General features: G+C 41.5%; 1 protein-coding gene and 1 non-coding gene across 4 annotated transcripts in view; one reads left to right on the forward strand and one right to left on the reverse strand.

The window, feature by feature from the left end:
- tmem135 (transmembrane protein 135) overlaps positions 1 to 18,520 on the forward strand; it is a 302,235-nt gene that overhangs the window by 206,050 nt on the left and 77,665 nt on the right. The gene's annotated exons all lie outside the window — the stretch shown is intronic.
- Positions 5,763 to 5,953, reverse strand: LOC144595665 (U2 spliceosomal RNA). The gene has a single exon (XR_013547527.1). It is a non-coding gene; the product is annotated as a U2 spliceosomal RNA (small nuclear RNA).

Below are 18,520 nucleotides of genomic sequence, written 5' to 3' on the forward strand. Positions count from 1 at the left end.
TTAATGTGTGTCTTTCAAAGCACTTCATGATGGTGGATATCAGAGCCACTGGACAGTACTCATTGCTATCTTATATTGGGATGAAAGAAACATAGGAAAATACGTGCAGGAGTAGACCATCCGACTCTTCGAGCCAGCACTGCCATTCAATATGATCAAGGCTGACCATCTAAAATCAGTACCCCGATCCTGCTTTTTCCCCATATCCCTTGATTTCTTTAGCCCTAAGAACTACATTTAACTCTCTTTTGAAAACATCCAGTGAATTGGCCTCCACTGCCTTCTGTGACAGAGAATTCCAAATATTCACAACTCTCTGGGTGAAAAGGTTTTACCTCATCTCAGTCCTAAATAGCCTACCCTTTATAAACTGTGACCCCTGGTTCTGGACTCTCCCAATATCAGGATTTTTTTTCCTGCATCTAACCTGTCCAATACTTTAATAATTTTACATGTTTTTATAAGATCCCCTCTCATCCTTCTAAATTCCACTGAATACAAGCCCAGTCCATCCATTCTTTCATCATACGTCAGTCCCGCCATCCCGGGAATTAACCTGGTGAACCTATGCTGCCCTCCCTCAATAGTAATAATGTCCTTCCTCAAATCGGGAGACCAATATTGCAGATAATACTCCAGGTGCAGTCTCACCAGGAAAAGGATCCTTGGGTGATAGGTTTCTTCAGAGGTTCCGATTTTGTGAAATGACGTTCTCAGTTATAGCATACGGAGATAGTGAATTAAAATCGTGACCAAATGAAGTTAAACTGATGTTCACATGTCAACCATTATTTTTTATGGTATTTTCCATCTTGGTACGATTTTGTTTTGTACTATTAGACAGAGCAGATACAAGATGTTTTCCCTTTAATGGGACATGGGGAGCAAGAAGGGGAAGCAGATAAAGCTGATGCTGGTAAATCAACACAGCAGCTGCTGCGGTTTGTATTGAGCAATGGGAGAAGACCAAGCAATATGCTTCATGTTGATAAAGCAACAGCTTTTAATTCTAATTTTATAGTTAAAAAAAAAAAGTATTACCAGATATACAGTGCCCTCCATAATGTTTGGGACAAAGACCCACCATTTATTTATTTACCTCTGTACTCCACAATTTGAGATTCGTAATTTAAAAAAAATCATATATGGTTAAAGTGCACATTGTCAGATTTTAACAAAGATCATTTTTATACATTTTGGCTTCACCATGTAGAAATTACAGCAGTGTTCATACATTGTCCCCCCATTTCAGGGCACCATAATATTTGGAATACCACAATGTCATGTAAATGAAAGTAGTCATGTTTAGTATTTAGTTGCATATCCTTTGCATGCAATGACTGCTTGAAGTCTGTGATTCATGGACATCACTAGTTGCTGGGTGTCTTCTCTGTTGATGCTCTGCCAGGGCTGAGAGCGATCCATGGAATTCCTTGATTCCTTTAGCCCTAGGAGCTACATCTAAAAGGGCCTGTCCCACTTAGGCGATTTTTTTAGGCGACTACAGGCGACTAGGCTTTTGCCACACGGTCGCCGGGGTGTCGCCTGAATGGTCGTGAGTAGTCTCCAAAGAGTCATCACGTCTTTCTGGTTGCCGCTGGATTTTCAGAATGTTGAAAATATTTCGGCGACAATGGGTTTGATGCCAATGAACGTAGCTTGACGTCTCCTGACGTAGGTGCTGCCGTAGGTTGTTGCCAGGTGGCGTAGGTTGTCACCGGTGCTGACCGGTGAATTCCATTGGCGTCCACCTATGTCAACTGGCGACAGGTACCGGCTTCAAAACCGGAGGTGAAAATGACGTGAATTGTCTTCAGTTGTCTTCAGTTGTCTCCGTCAGGGTCGTCGCTTGTCGTCGCTTGCAGCGGGTGGATGTAGATGGACTTCGGTTATCGTAGGTTGTTGCCTATGTGGTCGTAGGTTGTCGTAGGTGCGGTTGTAGGTGGACATCCTACTTGCGACATTTGGGTCGCCGGTTGTCGGTAGCTTGCTGTAGCTTGACGTCAAATAAGTGATAGGTTGTTGTAGCTTGTCGTAGACATTGTTGTAGGGGTATCCAGTCGCCGGTTTTACGGTGACCTGCTACGACTATGGCAGTCGCCGGCAGTCGCCTGAAAAAATTGCCTTAGTGGGACAGGCCCTTAACTCTCTCTTGAAAACATCCAATGAATTGGCCTCCACTGCCTTCTGTGACAGAGAATTCCACGGATTCACAACTCTCTGGGTGAAAAAGTTTTTCCTCACCTCAGTCGTAAATGTCCCATCTTTTATTCTTAATCTGTGACCCCCCAGCATCGGAAAAAAAAATTCCTGCATCTAGCCTGTCCAATCCTTTAATAATTTTACATGTTTCTATAAGATCAATAATATAATAATATATTCCTTTATTTATCGCACACCGGGGAAATTTGCAGTGTTACAGCGGCAAAGTGGATAGCAAGAGACATTCATTATAAATAAAAATAAAGTTAAGGATAATTGTCACCATTTACTGTGTTTTTTCTTTACTGTTACTGTTAACTGGTCTGTTGACTGGTCTGCTGGGAGCAGTGCTGGTTGTGCAGTCTCACAGCAGCGGGAAGGAAGGACCTCCGATATCTCTCCTTCACACACTTGGGATGAAGGAGTCTGTCACATCCTTCTAAATTCCAGTGAATACAAGCCCAGCCGATCCATTCTTTCATCATTCACCAGTCCTGCCATCCCGGGAATTAACCTGATGAACCTACGCTGCACTCCCTCAATAGCAATAATGTCCTTTCTCAAATTACGAGACCAAGATTGCACATAATACTCCAGGTGCAGTCTCAGCAGAGGCCTGTACAACTGCAGTAGGACCTCCTTTCTCCTGAACTCACATCCTTTCGCAATGAAGGCCAACATGCCTTTTACTTTCTTCACTGCCTGTTGTACCTGCATGCTTACTTTCAATGACTGATGTACAAGCACATCCTGGTCTTGTTGCACCTCCCCTTTTCCTAATCTGACACCATTCAGATAATAATCTGCCACCAAAGTGTCCACATTATACTGCATTTGTCCACATTGTACTTCATCTGCCATGCATCTGTCCACTCACCCAACCTGTCCAAGTCACCCTGCATTCTTTAATATCGGGATGTTGATGGCCTTTCTGAATCAGGTGAGGATCTCAGAATGCGGTAGTGATGGTTAAAGATGTCTGTGAAAACCTCTGCTAGCTGATCTGCATAGGTCCTGAGGATGTAACCAGTTACTTTCCCTGGATCGCTCTCAGGGAGGCCAAACCTAGGTTGTGTTGGCCAGTGTGGGCAAGTTTGGCCGAAGGACTAGTTTCCACTCTGTATGACTCTAGGACTCTATTTGCCTTCGCTTTATAACCCATAGTAGCGTGCAAGTCTTACCACAATTGTGGGTATCCGTGTTATTGCTTCAAGAATCCTGCCTGTTCCCACTTGGCAGCCTTAATGGCTCTACGAAGGTCGTTGAAGGATTTCTCGTGCCATTCGGGATCATTTGACTTGAATGCTGCAGGCTTGGATTTCACCTGGAAGTGGTTGTCACCATTCATGGTTGGGGAACACATGTATTGGCTTCTTTCGTATGCAGTCCTCTGCACGCATGCTGATGAAGTCTTTGACAGCATAGCATATTCATCTAGGTTAGCCGCAGAGTCCGTGAGCATTAGACATAGAAACACAAGCAGGCCATTTGGCCAGTCACACTGCACTGCCAATTAATCAGATTGTGGCTGATCTTATATGTCAAAGCCACTTTCTTGTCCTAACCCCATTGAATCTTTTACCATCCAAAAATATATTTCTTTTTAGTTTCATGTTGTCCCTAGTGTCCTTACTCTCCCATTTAAATTGATCAATAGTGTATAAACTGGTTCAATTACTCAGCACAAATTCAACTTTAATTTACTCCCTACCTAGCCAAAGTAGCAAAGTTCCATGTACATCCTTGCCTCATGTTTTGTAAATCTATGCATTCTTCTACTTCATAGCTAGATAATGGATCTTAACCAGATATTTCCTGTTCTAGAATCCCTTGGAGATGCTCATTATGATTTCAGTCTTTCAACAATGAGTTCACCTTATCGATGCATCAATTTGTATCAATGTATCTGGGGCGGAATGGTGGCACAGCAGTAAAGTTGCTGCCTTACAGCGCTAGAGATCCGGGTGCGAACCTGATTGCGGGTGCTGTCTGTACGGAGATTGTACGTGCTCCCTATGACCGCGTGGGTTTTCCTGGGTGCTCTGGTTTCCTGCCACACTCCAAAGACGTACAGGTTTGTAGGTTAATGTGGCTTCAGTAAAAATTGTAAATTGTCCCTAGTGTGTAGGATAGTGCTGGTGTACGAGGATCGCTGGTCAGCACGGACTCGGTAGGCTGAAGGGTCTGTTTCCACACCATATCTCTGAACTAAACTAAACTAAACCAAAATAAACTAAACTAAACTGAACTAAAGCACGTAGAAAAAGGGTAGTCCAAAACTGGAGGTTATAATGCTTGAAATACTGATATGCTACAAACAGGACAATTTATCTATGCTGTTGATCTCAAAATGGATCTTTTTCCAATGTGCCAAAAATCCTCTCAAGTTGATTCAAAATGAACCGCCCTAGCTTTAGGCATGTGACATACATACTATTTGGTACTCTTGATCCTCCTTATAAAGGACTGTTTACTGACTTTATCATAGAACCCTGTAAAGTGACCCTTTATCCTCCTCTCTCTGGCCAGCTTTTTTTCTTATTTTTGCTGGTATCAAATATTTTTGCATATTGATTAGGAAGAATTTCAGTGGACCATCATTCTCACTACCTTGGGGTGCGCCATTTCTGTGCATGCCCTTGGTTAAACTAACTCCTTTCTATCTCAAATTGTTCTTTCAGGTGTGAGCAAGTTCCAGGGAGCCCAAACAGGTTCCACTCCTTGTCCCTTGTTCCAAAGCATCTCTAGTGATTCTGAGCTAGAAATGTTCCGGATTTATAGATTAATTGAAAAATGTTTTCTTGGAAGAGCCGTGCTGCTCTATTTTATTTATCTATTTTATTATTTATCTATTTTAATTTTTAGTTTTTAGACAACATTTTAATTAAGCACCAAATCGATGTATAAAATACAGTAGTTTTCAAATCATATCATATCATATCATATATATACAGCGCGGAAACAGGCCTTTTCGGCCCACCAAGTCCGCGCCGCCCAGCGATCCCCGTACATTAACACTATCCTACACCCACTAGGGACAATTTTTTACATTTACCCAGCCAATTAACCTACAAACCTGTACGTCTTTGGCTGCTTAATTTACACAGACCACAACTATTGAAAGTCTCACTTTTGCATGGAATTTCACATTGACTGAATTATCAAGTACAATGTAAGAAGTACTTTTAAGATTACTCTATGCATCAACTGTCAGTTTTTGCACACATTTCTGCACATTAAAGGAGTAGGCAAGAAATAAAAATGGAAAAATAAATTGTGGTAAAAAGATCTCACTAGAGGATACAAGTAATAACAAAATATTTCGATTCTACCGTGTCTGATACTTCAGCAAAGATCTTGTTCTTTATAGTTTAGTTTAGTTTAGAGGTGCAGCGTGGAAACCGGCCCTCCGGCCCAACAAGTCCCTGCCGACCAGCGATCCCCGAACACTAACACTATACACTGTACACTGGTGACAATTTCCAGTTTATACCGAAGCCAATTAACCTACAAACATGTACATCTTTGGAGTGTGGGAGGAACCCAGAGATCCTGGCAAAACCCCATGCATGTCACGGGGAGAACATACAAACTCCGTACAGACTGCACCGTAGTCAGGATCAAACCCGGGTCTCTCACGCTGTAATGCCACAACTCTACCGCTGTGCCACTGTGCCACCCCACGTATCAGATATTAAAGTGATAAGAACAGATACTACGCTTGATCTTGACCAAAAGGTCAAGAAGCACCATAGTTTAGCAAAGTTTGTTTTCTGCTTCAAGTCTGCATTTCTCTAGTTCTCTGTATCTTTGTACCGTTCTAAGAGGCACTGCTGCTCCTTCAGACTTAGAATATATCGATAAGATGTTTGTCTGTGGTAAACCAATCTTGTTTTCATTGTGTGTCCACACTTGGATAATGTGCACAGGATGTAACTGGAGTGGTTAACTGATTTATTTTAATTTGTTTTTACTACCACTTCACCAATTCCACCACAATCTTCTTAGCCCAAGGTAACTGAAGCTTTTTAAAACTATTTCAAATACTAGTCATCCATGGCCAGCATCAGGGCCCTTGTAGATTATAATACTGCAAAGAAAAGGACATACTTTTAATTAAGCATTTCAAGAATCATGCATGCACAGCCATTAATATCTTGCATGTTTGATCACAGAAACACATTTCTTTCAGTATTAATGAGTTTATCAAATGTGACTACTTTTTCTTTTTGCACTGATTATTCTCTCATCTATCCAGTTGGTCATACAAATGCCACCTAATCTGGCTGAGGCAGTGCATTGAAGCAGCAGGTGCTTGCTGATTGATGCTGCCTGATAAATATTAGATTCTGAAGGTTATACAAATACTTGCACTTACAGTATTTGTATAGATTATATATATTTTGGATCCAACTTGTGATCGTAAACTTGTGATTGTAAACAACTTTAAAATTGTTCCAATTCAAAACAAACTCGATTTGACAAGATAAGTCTTTGTGGAGTGCAAATGTACCACCGTTCAAAGTTTGTAATTTCATCGTGTTTGACAATCAGATGGGGTTTAAACAATAGGATTTCTCTTTTGTGCACCAATACTAAGAATCTTATTCTTATGGGCCTGCCTTTTCATTTTCCTTACATCTACTATTGCTAACATCATTCATACGCTGTGTATATTGAGAGCTAAAATCTTTTTCATAAATCTGCAGGTGCTAACAATTCAATAGAGCCTGTTATTTACAATTCAGTGGCCTCTATAGAGATATTTGATTTCTTTTAATTGCATTCCCTTTTACAAATATATGAATGAATGGAGACTAAAGAATTGTGACCACTTGATTTTCATACTCCATGCTTCTCACCTTTCTCAAAAGATCAAAGTACAGTTACCTCCTCTGTCCCTTTTACTCTGATGAATGGATGTGATTTATTTTCAGATATTAAGTAAAATAATGATGATGGAACCTTTGTGCTGATTTTGCTTGAAACTAAATTGAGATTAGGGCTCAAAATCAAATGAATCAAAGCTGAAAAAGTGATTCCAGTTTGAAACTATTAAAAATAAAGTATTACATTTTCTCCTTAACCCTCTGCAGCTATGTTCACCAGATTTTGTGGGGTTTCGTTAGCTATTCCAGTAACTAACAGTGATAAGTTTGAAGTTGTAGTTACACGAGCAACACTTTTTTTTTGGCAAATCTCTTGTGTGCAATATGTTGAACAACATGAACTAAATAAGAGGTATAACACTCCAATATTTTGTAATCCAAAAATACACTTTGAAAATGTAACTGGAATCTATTTGTGCCGTATCGGGAGTGGTTGAGCTCCCTAGTCAATGCCCCTCATAATGCACTTCATTTCTAGCAGTAGTTATAGTATGCACCAGACCTGGTAGTGTAACAAATGATACAATAATGCAGTGAACTTGCACTGAGGCAGGGTGGATAAGGGATCATGTGGCCTACAGACCCACAGCAGCTCTCTCTTCCTCCATTGCTCCAGTCCCTGTGCTCCCCAATCCCTCTGTTGTTACAACCTCTGATGCCCTGTCTGTAATCTCCAGCTCATAAATGTAAATAGGCTTGGTAAATGTAAAAATTGTCCCTAGTGTGTGTAGGATAGTGTTAATATGCGGGGATCGCTTGTCGGCGCGGACCTGATAAGCCGAAGGGACTGTTTACATGCAGTATCTCTAAAGTTAAAAAAAGGAGCCTTCCCCCCCCCCCTTCCCACCCCCCACCATAACATTTGCCACTTCCAGGCTCTTGCTCCCTAACCTTCTGAACCTCTGCCTCCGGCAGACTGCTCCCTTCTCCGCTGCCACTCACAAGAGCAGGACAAACTGTTGTGGCCACATAGGGATGGGTGTTCACGAATTGATCCTCTTTCAGTTCACCTACTACTTGTCATTTCATGGGGCACGATTGAATTCCTTCCCACGACTACCCTTGTATCATCTACACCACTTCCACATCAGCTTATCATTGAATGGTGAGTATATGTTGTGGCACTCAATATTTTATCATAATATTAGCAGGACCATCCGTATTGTAAATAAAATGTAAATTCTTGTTCATTTGTTTGTTTTTTCTTTGATCTATTGTGTGAACCACAAGAATTGATCAAATTAAGTAGCTAATATGTAAATAATCAGAAGAAATGCACTGTTGCTCCAGTGTTGATACTCCGGCTATGTCCAATACCTCTCCAATATATTTTATCCCAACACTTTAAGCCACCAAAAAGTTTTTCTACATCTGCTACTTTATTCCATAAGTCTGCAATTTTATCAACAAATTTCCTGAAGCAACTTACCCCAACATTTCTAAAAATTCATGCCCCATTTTCTGAATGCTTTTATTTTGCCAAGGTAACTTCAGTTTCTTAAAACTTGAATTTGTTATATGTCACACTTTCTTTTTTACTGTAGGAGAACCCCAGCTCCCAATGGCATTAGCTAACGCACAGTGCATAAGTCAGACACTGAGATTTTATGTCTCCGCACTTTGTCTTCCAGCACCCTCTACACTGTCATTAATAGAATACCTTTAAATCCAGGGAGGCATGATGGAAGCAGGATGCTGAGGTCATTCATGGTCTGATTTTACACCCCCTCAATCTTGACAAACTACTCAGTGGCATAGATGAATATAGTAACTTATTTTTATTGATATTGTGGTCGCAAATCTTCCTCTCAGAGTCATCTATATACTAAAACTCTCATTTGTTTGTTTGTTCCTGGACTACAGTCAAAAAGGTACACAATAGTGCAACAATTTTCGGCCCACTTTACCGTCGTCCCTTTGGTGCTAATGGAGGAAGTTTCATTGAAATTGGTGTTATATTTTTAAAGTTATTCACATTTTAAAGTTTAAATCTATCTCTTGGGGAGGGAGGGGGGTGGAAGGAGAGGGGGGTAGAGGAGGGAGAATAAGGGAGGTTGAGGGGGATGGAGTGGGGGGGAGGGGTGGAGGGTGGAGGGAGGGAGAGGGGGAGGTGAGGGGAGGGGGGAACGGAGGATGGAGGGGGTGAGGGGGGTGGGGGGGGGGAGGGGAGTAGAGGGGAGGGGTAGTGGGGGAGGAGAGGGTGCTGCACCAATGCAGGAGAGACTTGGGTCTAACGGGTCCACTTGGTCCAGTAAGACATTAAATCCATGTAGTTGGCAAGGGCTTGCATTCCGTGAGTGCAGGTAATGCTCAAGTAGAAGCACAATTGTCATTTTGGACGTTTAAATTAAGCTATGACTAAGCATTGATTATACCTTTTGTGCAGCGGATATAACCAATTATGCAATTTAATCTCCTGTCGCTCAAAGCGGGATATGTGTATGAGGCAGGAAGGTGGTTCGGTGGCAAAGAGCAGCTGTGATTTTTGTTGAATGGTGGAGTTAGCTTGAGTGGCCACAGCACCTCCTTTTGCTTCCATTATGTATTTTAACAGGAATTTTTAGACCTGCTGGCTAATCCTTCCTCCTTCAGGGTTTTGAGTTTGTCCTAAACTCTACAAAACTCGTGAAGAATTTAATATAATGTTGGTGCTGACTTTCAAGAAATACCAACAGTGAAAAGATTTAAGGAGTGTCTGTGTAGAAGTATAAAATGCTTTGATTATATGCTGTAATTCTTTTAATTGAAATGCTTAAGATGAAAATGCTGACAGTTTCTTTACCCCAGTTTATTACTACCAAGACAGTGGTTATATGAGAACACCATCACTTGCAGCTTCCTTTCCAAGTTTCACTACATCTTGTTTTGGAAACATATTGAGTGTAATTTGTTGTCACTGGGTCCAAGTTCTAAAATTCCCTTTCCAAGAGATGAGGAACTGTTTTTTTAAATATACAAAATTCTCAGATCCAGCAACTAATCTTCATTCTTCTGTAATCAATTTGTGTTTTTGAAAAAAAAACCCAGTAATATTTTGAAATAAAAGTTTCTGGAGGAAACATTGGAAGAGATGGTTGAATCGGAAGAAGTCTGACATTTGTAAAGTGTACATCTGAAATTTCATCAACTCCCTGGAGGTGGATATGGTAGAGATGGGGATATGTTTGCTGAGGAAATGTGGGAGTAATAATTGAAGAGAGACCTACAGAAAGACTTTTGAGGTCGTAATGGATGGTTGAAGGGAAGTGTCTAAAAGAAAAATCCTAATTATCTCTCGATTATATTTGATTTTTTTTGCAGTATTAAACAATTTCATTAAATCATATAAAAGTACAGCATCGAAACGGACCCTAATAGCCCACATCATTCATGCTGACTATACTGCCTATCTACACAAATCCCATTTTCCACACTAGGCCCACATCACTCCACCGGGTGGCGCCGTCAGCGATGGCAGCCTCGTCAACGGTCTGTCTGTCTTTTCGTCTTTTTAGTGTGTTTTAGAAGTTTGTGTTAATGTTCTCTGGTTTGTTTTATGTGGGGAGTGGGCGGGGGGGGTGGGGGGGGGAGGTCGGGGGAACTTTTTTTTCAATCTCTTACCTTACTGGAGATGCAATTGTTTTCCGGATCGTATCTCCGGTCGCTCAGCGGCCTAACATCATGTAGCTGGCGGCCTTGCTCGAGACTGACTTTGAGCCCCACCGCGGGGCCATGGACTTACCATCGGAGCCTACGATCCCCTGCCGGAGATCGACGCTCCAACCACGGCTTGCGGATTTCACCATCGAGGAGCTTGCTGTCTCGGGTAGAGACCGGTCGGGAAGCTCCAAAGATGCAGAAGGTTCGACTAGCCTCGACCCGGGGTCAGATCACCCAGCATGGGGGAAGCTGAGATTCCCCCCCCTCCCTGATACAGGAGCTCGATCGCCTCGGCACGGAGGGGCCGACCGCCGGCTACAGGAGTCAAAATCGTCCCGTCAACGGAAGGCCCGAGGCCCCCGATTGCAGGAGAACAAAGAAGGGAAGAAGAATGAACTTTTTTTCGCCTTCCATCACAGTGAGGAATGTGGACGAGTCGCTGTGGTGGATGTTCATGTTAAAATGTATTTTGTGTGTTCTGTTGTTTTTTATTGGTATGACTGTATGGCAAATGAAATTCCTCATATGTTGCAAAACATACTTGGCTAATAAAGTATGATTATGATTATGATCTCTATTTATCTCCCATCTAAGTATCTGACCAATATTTTTTAGTTGTATTTATCTGCCTACGCTAATTCTGGCAGTTCTTTCCAGATATTCACCAATCCCTGTGTGGAAAAACCTATCCCTCATAACATTTCTCCTCTCCCACCTTAAACCTGCACCAGTTCAAGGCTTCCCTGTCACGTGACAGGTTTAAGGTAGGAGGAGAGAAATGTTATGAGGGATAAGTCTTTCCTATCTAAGTATCTGACCAATATATTTTAGTTGTAATTGTCTGCCTACACTATTTCGAGCAGTTCTTTCCAGATATTCATCGCTTCCTGTGCGGAAAAACATCCCTCATTACTATGTCCTTGATAATTTTTGTAAACCTCTGAAAGGTCAGTCTTTAGCATACAATGTTCCAATGAGAATAAACCTAACCTATACATTTATTCTTTAAATTATAGCCCTCTGTTTCAGGCAACATCTTGGTGAACCTCTCCACACTCTCCCTCTTGGTATCCCATCCTCCGTGTTATGTGGCAACCAGAACTGTACACAATACCTCATGCAGTCTAACCACTGTTTTGTGAAATTGCATCATGTGCCTACCCCTATACTCAATGTGTCAACCATTAGAAGGCAAGCACAACAAGTGCCTTTATTCATACCCTTTCCAGTTGTGTCGCCATGTTTGCGGAATTATGGGCTTGCAACCAAGGTCTCTCTGTACATTCATGCTTCTCTGGCCCCTGGCATTTGCTCCATATGTTCTACCAGAATTTGATCTCCCAAAGTACATTACCTCTCACTCGTCCAGATAAATTCCATCTGCCGCTGCTGCCTCTGCCTGAGTTTCTGCTTAATTTATTCACCCTATTAGTTATTTAAAGTTATTTAAGTAATTTTGTTTAACATCAATGAATTTTGAATCTCGTTAAATACTTTAAAATCTTATCATTAAAATTCTATAATAGCTTTAAATTCAATGTTGTTAGTGGGATTTGAGTCTTGTAAACTGTAACAATATCACAAAAAAATCTTGGTTCACTTGTTCAAAATTCAATTTTATTCATCCCATTAGTCATCAGAAACATCCAATCAATAGAGCACACTAAATGATACGTTTAAAGTTTGCTCTATCTTTCTCAGACAAACAATTGTTTCAAATTATTGAGAAGTAATATAAAGGTGCTCTCTACGTGCTGCAAAAATGCATGTCTATTGCCTAAATGATGATCACTTTTCATGCATTAAGAGCTGATTGTTAAGACAGTTTGAGAGAGAAATACTTAGCCTTTGGACAAGGACTGCATAAATTACAGCTGCACAACAGAACCAAATGTTTTTGATTGCCATTATCTGTTTTCCTTTGGTGTTTGGTTTCAGTTCTATGATGGTAATATAGTGAATCAGGAACGTGTTTCCCAGCTAGGTGAGTGGAAGGTAATAGGAGAGGCTTTTAATGTCTAAAATTTCAGATATCTCTGTATAGAGTCATCCCTTGAGGAAGGAAAGAAAGGGTCCCTCCCAGAAGCTCCTTCTGTCAATCTCAAAGCCTCTTTGTCATGGAAGCTCATTGATGTTACTATGTCTTGGCTGTTTATCATGTTCCTGTCATCTGGCAGCCCAAATAGGGAAAGTGGCTGTGTGGTTCTCAGGCCATGGATAATAAGTTGCTTGTTGCTGCAGGGACCTCCGTGTCCCAGCTGTGCCGGAATGTTTCCTCTTGGGGTTAGATGACTAAAATGGACTGTGTCAAATGGCTTCAGCTTTTGTCGTATTCCAGTTTAGTGATACGACAAGCTCAAAGATGTGAAAGAAGTTAAGTTTTGCATATTTTACTTTTGATCTATTTTACGGGTACCATTTGATATAATCCACCTTTTAAACAATATAATGACAAATTGTTGATTTCAGAATAATTGCTTACTTTCCTCTTTTTTTTACTACCTTGTCCATCTTTCACAACTTGGTCAGTGAAGCGTAATTAAAGTATAATTACTGTGGTATCAGCCAATTTGTGAACAGTGTGATTCCACCATGATCAGTGCAACAAAGACCAGATAATTTGATTTAGCTATGTCAATTAAGGGATAAATAATGACCTGGAGACTGGGAATAATTCAGCTGTCTGCTCTTCCCATGAAAGAGCAAATGATTTTTGATTGAATGTGTCAGTCTAGATTTTTTGTGTACTCAATTCTGGAATGGAACTTAAAAGTTTTCTAATACAGAGGCAAAAATGCCATGAACTGGCCGAGAGCTGAAATAGTACTACTTACTATGACTATATTTAAAATAAAAGCTTCTGAGAAATAGACTTATAGAGTCAAAGAGTCATGGAGTGATACAGTGTGGAAACAGGCCCTTCGGCCCAACTTGCCCACACTGGTCAACATGTCCCAGCTACACTAGTCCCACTTGCCTGCGCTTGGTCCATATCCCTCCAAACCTGTCCTTTCCATGTACCTGTCTAACTGCCTCTTAAACGATGGGATAGTCCCAGCCTCAACTACCTCCTCTGGCAGCTTGTTCCATACACCCACCACCCTTTGTGTGAAAAAGTTACCCCTCGGATACTTATTAAATCTTTTCCCCTTCACCTTGAACCTATGTCCTCTGGTCCTCGATTCCCCTACTCTGGGCAAGAGACTCTGTGCATCTACCCAATCTATTGCTCTCATGATTTTGTACACCTCTATAAGATTCCCCCCTCAACCCCCCTGCGTTCCATGGACTAGAGACCCAGCCTACTCAACCTCTCGCAAGAGCTCACACCCTCTAGTCCTGGCAACATCCACATAAATCTTTTCTGAACCCTTTCAAGTTTGACAATATCTTTCCTCTAACATGGTGCCCAGAACTGAACACAATATTCTAAATGTGCTCTCACCAACGTCTTATACAACTGCAACATGACCTCCCAACATCTATACTCAGTACTCTGAGTGTTGAAGGCCAAAATGCCAAAAGCTTTTTTGACCACCTTATCTACCTGCGACTTGACCACTACCCCGAGGCCTACCATTTACTGTATAGGTCCTGCCCTTGTTCGACGTCCCAAAATGCAACACCTCACACTTCTCTGTATTAAACTACATCAACCATTCCTCAGTCCACCTGGCCAATAAATCCAGATCCTGCTGCATTCTTCCACAACCATCTTCACTATCTGCAAAACCACTTACTTTTGTATCAGCATCAAACTTGTTAATCATGCCTGTATGTTCTCATCCAAATCATTGAGGTAGATGACAAATAGTAACGGGCCCAGCACTGGACCCTGAGGCACACCACTAGTCACAGGCCTCCAGTCCGAGAAGCAACCTTCCACCATCACCCTCTGTATCCTTCCATGGAGCCAATTTGCTATCCATTCAGCTATTTCTCCTTGGATCCCATGCGATCTAACCTTCTAGAGTAGCCTACCATGGGGAACCTTGTCGAATACCTAAAGGGCCTGTCCCACTTAGGCGATTTTTTAGGCGACTGCCGGCAACTGTCAAAGTCGTGGCAGATCGCCAAAATTTTATTTTACACGACGACAATGACCACGACAATGCCGAGTCAGGTCGAGATTACAGCGTCTTCGGAAACATCGCAAAATAGGATGCTTCTCTAGCGTCCTAATTTTCGCTGAAATCACTAACAAGTCGGTAAGTTCTTGAGCGTTTTGAACTATAACATCTTGTATGGGTTACTTAAAAACCAAGCATCACTGTAACAAGGCATAAACAGGATTTACTTCCAGGTTACTAATAGCTGTATTAAAATAATTAATTTAAAAAGTGGTTAAGTGGATTTTTGTGAAAAGTGTGTGGGCATTCTTTGAAAATGTACGGGAGATGCATATCTGGTTTCTGGGTTGCATATCTGGGTTGGGAGCCCACTTTAAATGTAATGGCTGATGCCCATAAACATCGCAAAATTCCCACGCTTACCTGACCGTCAAACTGTCGCCTCCAATCTACCTGTCAAATGTCCTGACGGTAAATAAATTGGTTAAACACAAGCATTTTATGGTATTTTGAAATGATACTTATTTTAATATTATGTGCTTCTAAATGCATCTAAGAGAACCTAGCAAACCCGGGGACAGCATGCGACAGCGCCCGCAATAAGCAACGATACCTGGCGACAAGCCAGCGGTCGCCGAGAAATTTCACTCCGGATGATTTCTCAGCGACGCGCTGAGATCCACTACGATTCTTGGAAGACTCCTCACGATCATGCCCGCGACACCCGGTGTCATATTTCGCTTGGGCAGTTTACACCCCAGCGGTATGAACATTGACTTCTCTAACTTCAGATAGTTCCTCTGTCCCTCTCTTTCCCCTCCCCTTCCCAGTTCACCCACTGTCTTCCTGTCTCCTACTACATCCTATCTCTGTCCCGCCCCATCAGTCTGAAGAAGGGTCCCGACTTGAAACGTCACCCATTCCTTCTCTCCTGAGATGCTGCCTGCCGCGCTGAGTTACTCCAGCATTTTGTGTCTATGATAGATAGATGGATGGATGGATGGATGGATGGATGGATGGATGGATGGATGGATGGATGGATGGATGGATGGATGGATGGATGTCTTATCTTTACTCATAATATAGCTTCGTAACTGTTCATTGTGTAATCTTCAGGGCTTAATTAACTGTATCTAGATGTTCTATGTATTATTTGATGATAACACTGTGTTTTAATTTCCATTGGGTTTGCTGCTGTACGTTCAGTGGATGTGACTAGTTACGAGTCCATTGAGATTTTGTATCCCCTGCTGCCTCTCAAATTAAGAGTAGGCTATTCAGGACTGCAATTATAACAATTTACTGTACTCAAAGAAAGGTGATTCTTTGAAGTTTCCTACCTCCAGAGGGATGTGGGGGCTTCGTCATCGATTGTAATCAAAACAGAAATTGATAGATTTGTGGAATTAAGGGAAACAAGGACAGACCAGTATGTATCATCAAGGATTCTCACCATCTGGACCATGCTCTCTTCTCGCTGTTACCAACAGGCAGGAGGCATAGAAGCCTGAAATCACACACTGCCAATGAGGAACAGCTATTTTCCTACAGTAATCAGATTCTTCGCCACAATTCTGATCCGCACGGTGGCGCAGCGGTAGAGTTGCTGCCTTACAGCGAATGCAGCGCCGGAGACTCAGGTTCGATCCTGACTACGGGCGCCGTCTGTACGGAGTTTGTACGTTCTCCCCGTGACCTGCGTGGGTTTTCTCCGAGAGCTTCGGTTTCCTCCCACACTCCAAAGACGTACAGGTATGTCGGTTAATTGGCTGGGCAAATGTAAAAAAAATAATCCCTAGTGGGTGTAGGATAGTGTTAGTGTGCGGGGATCGCTGGGCGGCGCGGACCCGCTGGCCGAAGGGCCTGTTTCTGCGCTGTATCTCTAAAAAAAATCTAAAATCGTACCTTGATGACAGACCACTGCGGAGCACCTCTTGCACTTCCATGGGCATGTTTATTTTCTAATTGTGTTTTCCGCTGATTTTTTTTTTGCACTCTTTTCATTTTACTGTCTTGCAGAATTTTATGTGTAGCTTATGAACAGTTTAAATGTTTATGTATTTGTCATTTAATTGGAATTTTCCTTTTCTGAGATGCTGTATTCTTTCCTTTCCTTTCAAAACTGTAATCATCACAGCCTCAACTAAATCATGGTACTTGACCTCTCTGATCTGGAGAGCTATTTTCCCATCTGCAATCACACTTTCAATACCCTTCCCCCTCAATATTTTCTTTTCCATTTCTCCAAAGTGATACAATCTTTTCCCCCACTGAGATTGATTACTCTCAGTGAGGTTCTTATCTTTTATGATTTTACTTTGTTCAAAATTTGGGGTTTCACACTGACTTTGTTACGACCCGTGCTACTGTTCGGCTTTTCTCAAGGTGATTTTAAAAATAGAATGTTATTGCAAAAGTGGCAGCCATTCAGCTTGTTACACTATTAAAATATGACCAATTAATACTATTTCTCTGTTTTTTGTTTAGTCTGCAATTTTCTTTCCATCAAGTAGATATCCAATTCCTTGTTGAAATCTGGTATTGAATCTCTTCCACCAGTCTATCATCTGGTGCAAGTTGGGTTTAAGAACTTTGTGTATTTAAAAAACAGTCCCTCATCTCTAAAATGTTTTGCTGTAAATCTTTGACCTTTGGTTACAGTTCTTTTTGCCAGTGGAAACTGTTTGTCCTCATTGGCTGTCAAACCCCTCATGATTTTGAATGCTTCCATTACGTCAGTTTCATAACCATCTCCACTCTAAGGAAAACAATCCAGCTTCTCTCGTTACTGCCAAGTAAATGAGGTCCCTAATCTGTGCAGTCATTCCAATAAATCTCCTCTGCATCCTGTCCAAGGCCTTGACATCCTCCTTCAAGTTTAGGCTGCAAAATGTTAGTGACAGTTTATATAATTATCAGGACTATACTTCAGGGATGTGGTATCATATTGTATCCAATAGAGCTGGTTAGCGAAAAAAATAGGGAAAGGATATAGACGCCCTATATGTAAAAAACAAATCAGTCAAAAGAGAGAATAATGCAAAATAATTGGCGGACAGCTATTTTCATTCCTGTATATAAAAACAGAGATAGAACTTGTTCAGAGGACCACAGTCATATAATATTATTGGTTGGGAACATATTAGTATCCTTACCAAAAGATGTTACAGAAAAACATCTAAAAACTGAAAATGTAGATGCATGAATTCCGAAGGAGAAGGTCTCATACTATTATTTGAATAAGTAACCAGGAGGAGGATGGTAATGTAATGGATACAATACTTTTGAATTTCTTAAAGGTATTCAATATGGAACTGCATGAACTAAGGCCAGCACATGTGGTCAGGTTACATGTGGGAGCTGGCCACAAACAGAGTAATGTGAAAGAGCAGATGTTTAAAAGTGATATTCCAGAAGGACTGATATTGAAAAAAACTAATGTTTGCTATTTAAATATAAGGTTTGTGTTTAAGATTTAGGTATAGGTTCATGTTAAAAATTCTACATAACATCAAAATAGAAAATACAGTGTGGCTGGCTGAGTCATTTTGGTTTCGAACCGTTGTTTGTCGGGCTTGAACTCTCGCGTGGACTGTACGTGATCTGGGCCGACCAATCACGGGATCCGGGGGGGGGGGGGGGGGCGGGCCGTCATGTGTGGGCAGAGAACAGAGGATTTTGCGGTTAGAATTTGAACTCGGAAATATGCGCGTGAGTGAT

Source organism: Rhinoraja longicauda, chromosome 7, assembly GCF_053455715.1.
Source record: "Rhinoraja longicauda isolate Sanriku21f chromosome 7, sRhiLon1.1, whole genome shotgun sequence".
NCBI classification, from domain to species: Eukaryota; Metazoa; Chordata; class Chondrichthyes; order Rajiformes; family Arhynchobatidae; genus Rhinoraja; species Rhinoraja longicauda.